The sequence below is a fragment of the Montipora foliosa genome, chromosome 4, assembly GCF_036669935.1.
Source record: "Montipora foliosa isolate CH-2021 chromosome 4, ASM3666993v2, whole genome shotgun sequence".
NCBI lineage: Eukaryota > Metazoa > Cnidaria > Anthozoa > Scleractinia > Acroporidae > Montipora > Montipora foliosa.
Genome location: NC_090872.1, coordinates 4,770,615 through 4,775,614, shown reverse-complemented (window position 1 = coordinate 4,775,614; position 5,000 = coordinate 4,770,615). Strand labels below are relative to the sequence as shown.

The 5,000-nt window shown below is 41.2% G+C and overlaps 1 protein-coding gene across 1 annotated transcript in view; it reads right to left on the bottom strand.

Annotated features, from left to right (window-relative positions):
* Positions 1-1,885, bottom strand: part of LOC137999573 (NACHT and WD repeat domain-containing protein 2-like) — a 23,813-nt gene extending 21,928 nt beyond the window's left edge. Inside the window, exon 1 of the mRNA XM_068845382.1 lies at positions 1,684-1,885. The gene's annotated coding sequence lies outside the window, so the exon portion shown is untranslated. The remainder of the gene's footprint in view (positions 1-1,683) is intronic.
* Between the last annotated feature and the right edge of the window lie 3,115 nt (positions 1,886-5,000).

Here is a 5,000-nt window from a genome sequence, read left to right as displayed (position 1 = left end):
AAAGATGTTCTCACATCTCACCTTCGTTTCTCTTTCATTTTTTTTTTGCAAAAGATGTCTCGACGAGTCATTTCGTTTCATCTAATTAAGCCGTTCAATTAGCGTTTCCTTTCTCAAACACTGAGCAAGAATACCCATCGATCAGTAAAAAACAATGTCAGGCTTAGCCACTTTGGCATAAATACACTATTTTTACCTCGTTTCCATGGTCCAGTGGTCATTGTCACTACCTGTAATGAAGATAATCTGGGTCCGGGTATTCAATACATACACAGTCGAACATCATGAGAATCGCAATGTAAGGCCGATGTGAGAAGGACAAACTTCTCTCTGTTCTTTTCTTTAGCGCTAAATTAACCATACACCACTCACTGTACCTTTGCAGGCCCGAGTATAGGCTACTTGTAGCCTCTTGTTTTAACATAGCCATTCAGTTCCGGCCGCGCAAGAATAGGGTGAGCGCCACCAAAAATTTGGAGCTTCTGTTGTTGCGGAGCGAGGGAAGGCTTCGCCACTCGAGATCTCTCGCGTTCTATTCCGTGCTGGACATTCACGATGACGTCACGGCAATTTCAATCGCTGGAAGCACCAAAAGACCGTCATGAACTAACACATTCCTATTTACAGACTTGACGCGAACCGCTTGCGTCTGGATAGGACTTCGCTCGGTTTGCCAAAATGTCATTTCACCATGTCACAACGTGACAGTCCTTTGTCCTTGCTCGCAAGACTAAACTCATCAAGCCATGCAATACGTATTTGTCATTGTTTGATGATACAATTTTTAGCATTCCGTTTTCACTAAATTCGGTTCCTAGCTGTCGGTCAGCGTTACTACACGCACTGTCGTCTAACGGACCAGGCTTCTTCTTGCACACAAAATTATAACTGTCTTCATATTTTCCAGTACAGCTGCCATTAGTTAATTAACTATCTTTCGAGAAAAGCAGTGGAAAGCCTACGATGTCATCCTAACACTTCTTTGGTAATTTTCAGTTGTTTTATTCTCTTATGGTGATTCTTCTTCAAATTCTTGACATTTTACTACCGAAAAAAGGCCATTGAATTTGAAAGGCAAAATGCCACAAATTTCTAGGCCATTTAGCTGCATCTCGGATATTCATGATCACTGGGCATTGAAAGAGGCTATATGTGTGAAAGATTTCGATATTCACAATTCGGGATGGCCCATAAATTTTATGCTGGTTCCTCTATATCACATTCATTGTACCTGAAACTAAGCTCATGAGTATCGATTTTATGACAGGCTCGCGGAGCAACAACAAAAAAAAATGCAGTGCTTCGGTCATGCTGTCTTTGCAACTTATAAATATTTCATAATTTAAGTAGTGGATTGCCCGAGACCTTGAGTTTTCCATAGTTTTGCCTTGTCGAGATAATTTCCTGCGAACTGGAGTTTGATTAAAAGTTAACTAAACGATTATTATACGCCCAACTCTCGATGATTAATGTGGGAAATTATTTAGATAGAACTTAGTTGGGCGCTAACCTCCAACCTTACTCGGCAGTGAAGTGAGTCCGGCAAGTGTGGCAGATCGGCTGTAACTATTTAAATGTAAGCTAATGGTGTTTTTGTGTTTCGCAACATATTAAATATTCTTTAAGACTAAGTCTTCCAGTCGTGTTTACACTTAGAAGAGAAAAAGGCAGAGTGATACTTACCCAGAGTTTTTTGCTTCTCTATTGTAGTGATGGCAAAACTACGTTGCTAATATTCACACAACATTCTTCTAAGTAAACGTCAATCCACCCAATGACAGATGATATTAATGCGATAAGGAAAGCACTGTTAAATAAAGGAAGCACGCAGTCGGCCAAGCAAATGCCAGTTCATGACAACATTTAGTCAATCAACATCGTCAAGGTGTTTCGGTTTAATGAAGGTAAATTATGCGCACAAAATTTTGACTCCAAGCAAGCGTGACAATTAATTGGCTTTGATGAGTTAACCCTTGTCGCTAGAATCAGTGACAGTGATTAAGAAAAACGTCGGCTAATGCCTAATTTTGGCACTATTAAATGATGTTCTATTTGGCGTTCAATTGCTATTGCTGTGAAAAGTTTCCATTATTATTTGTATTTCATCTAATTTAAAGATTGCTTGGACTTTTCTTGTTGTATTCTGATGTAAAAACGCTATGGAAGTCACTGTTATGGAAACGAACTACGGTGACGGTTGTCACGGTGACGGTTGTCACGGTGACGGTTGCGGTCGGCTTTGAGGTTTGATTACATTGTAATGAGAGGACGTGGTCTGTTTTATACGCCCTCGCAGTTTTTGTTTTATCAGCAATTTAAAATCAACTTACTCGATAAGTTGGGAAAGATTTCAGAGCGGTTAATTAGATGACCGGCTCCTCTATTGCCCTAGTTGGAATCCCGGACTCAATCAGCAAATAATTTATCAACACTGTTTCGGGAGAAAAGAAAATGAAAAATCTGAGCTTACAGGGATACAATTTAAAGCTTTCCAGATCCGAAACTCCCAAACTTAACTTCAAAATCCGAGGCGTAGCTCAGTTACAGTGTAGTTAGTGCGCGGTTTTCAGAGCAAAAGGTCAGAAAGGGTAAAAGTTCCCCAGATCGATTCTCGGTGACTTCAACGTCTCTTTCGACTTTCCTCTGATCCGTACGCGTGTATAAGGATCTATAAGGGTGCACCGTCGGCCTCCATTGATACCAGCCTCGTAGCTGAAGAAACTACCTTTCCTTGTTATGATATTGATTCCTTAGGCTTCCCAGGTGAATAAGGGAATCTTTGTTGACATGTTTTGCCAATCAGTCAGCCAAGACTTACTGAATATTGAAAGTGCATTGCATACTGAACTATCTCTGAAAATTTGAACCTGACTGATGCCAGATAATCTCTGACTGCAATAATGCTTTTCAAATAAGCGTCTTTGCCACCCAAGAATTTACTCAGTGTACACTAATGGTTTGACACTGACTATTTTTGATGTTTCGTTTAAGACGTCATCTTCATCAGTTGAAATATTAACGTAAGCCTGCGTTCATTATGTATGGAAGAGAGCGGGGCAGGTGAAACTTTCAAAGACTTCTATTTTAGATCTTCCCCAATCTCGTACCCAGAGTCCTCGGGCTTTTTGGCCAGCGGGTGAGCGCCCGGAGAGACTCTGGGATAATCGACTCCATTTTTCCCAGAAAACGTGGGTTCCGGTCTTATTACGTATGCTTGAGTTTAACCGGAAACAGAAAAGAGAAAACTGTTAACAGTAGAAATGGCGGGTTGAAAGTGTTCGAGAAACAAGAATTTTAGCCTTACACACAAAGAAACTGGAGAAATGATCATTGGCTTGCTGTAAGAGCAAGTGAAGATGAAAGATCACGAAACCTCTGACGCTTTCGGTGAGTGTATGTTTAGTGTTTCAGCGTACATTCCATCGTTCAGAATGCAATGAGAATGCCATCGTGCAAGCAACACGATCGACAATTTTTTTGTGGAAACGACACGAAAGTTCTGTTCTTCTACAATTTGATGTTTCCGTAATTCTGAATGGCTTCGACAAGACCGTATTCCACGGATTTCTCCTCAAAGAGACTGATGTAATGTTTTCCCACGGTACTTTTGCAACAGCAACAGTAATCACTTTTTAGCAGCGTGGGAAAATTCCCGTGCGGTGTAAGAGATAATTCAAACCTCGTCGTTTTATTATTTTTGTGATTTATATATTTCTGAGGTAGAAAAAATCAAACAGCACTGAAACTAGTTTTAGATTTTGAAACTCCCTCCAAATTCTGGGGCTTCCGAATTGCTTACTGACTTCCTGTCGGACTGCCATTGTTACGCAAGCGGCCAATCAAAAATATAGTTCAAGTCGATTATCCCAGAGTCTCTCCGGGCGCTCACCCGCTGGCCAAGAAGCCCGAGGACTCTGGGTACGAGATTGGATCTTCCCATGTTTCTCGCAAAAAATTAGCACCCCCCCCCCCCCCCCCCCCCCCCAGAACTAGTTCAATTTTAATGCAACCCCCTCTTCCCAACAATAAATCTTGTACAAACAAACACAAGTACATGCAACCTTAAGCGTGGAAACTGAAAGTATGCTTATCCTTGTTATCAAAAGTAGGGCTTAGTCAATGAGGCCGAATCTCTAGACACATTGTTAACAAAGAGGCGGGTACAGGATGATGTGAATGCGTCCGGGATCAAGAAAGGATGTGAAAAGGAGTTCAGCCATTTGATTGGATTTATGCAAGAACTTGAAACAATCTTCGCAAAGCTCAGAGCTAAACCACAGAATGATCGACAACACTCCCATCTATGCCTTTCCGGGTCAAAAGCATTGAGGGCCTTCAACTGTTGAAAGAAGTGCTATCAGGAAGGGATGGAAAAGGAAAATAAAAGGAAATCTGAGAAACAATTACAATGCAGGCTTTAAAAGTAGATACACAGAAATATTGAATAATCTGCTTGGACCAGAAAAGGCTGCTGTAGTGCTCTTTAAACTATGGGCGGATGAACAAGTTGCTGCATAATTTCTTTTGTATACTCTAAAGCCATGGTTTCATTTAAACGCCCTGACTTTTCTCAAAGAGGAAGTGTCTTTAGCGGTGAGGCACTTGAGCATGTTGAGTGTTCTCTCAGCCGACTTGGAACTCCTGGTGCAACATTTGTAGAATCATCTGATATCGAATCACGTGGAGATGACAAAGGAGAGGACATGCAGGAAGATTTTAACTTATAAACAGTATTGTTGATCGCGATGTGCTTAAGATTGTATCTTCAGTTTTCTGTTGGCATTGACACCTCAAACGCCCTAGAACGCCCCCACTTGACGAGTTACATCGCCGTCTGGCATTATACAGAGTAAAATCTGATTAGTCTCACTCCCAGGGGTCCATGGATTACTACTATTAAAATTGAATACACTCCCCTCTCTAAAAAAACTGAGATCTCCCAGTTTTACCGCACAAAATTTTAAGATAGATCCCCCCGAATTACACCTTTCCCCCCCCCC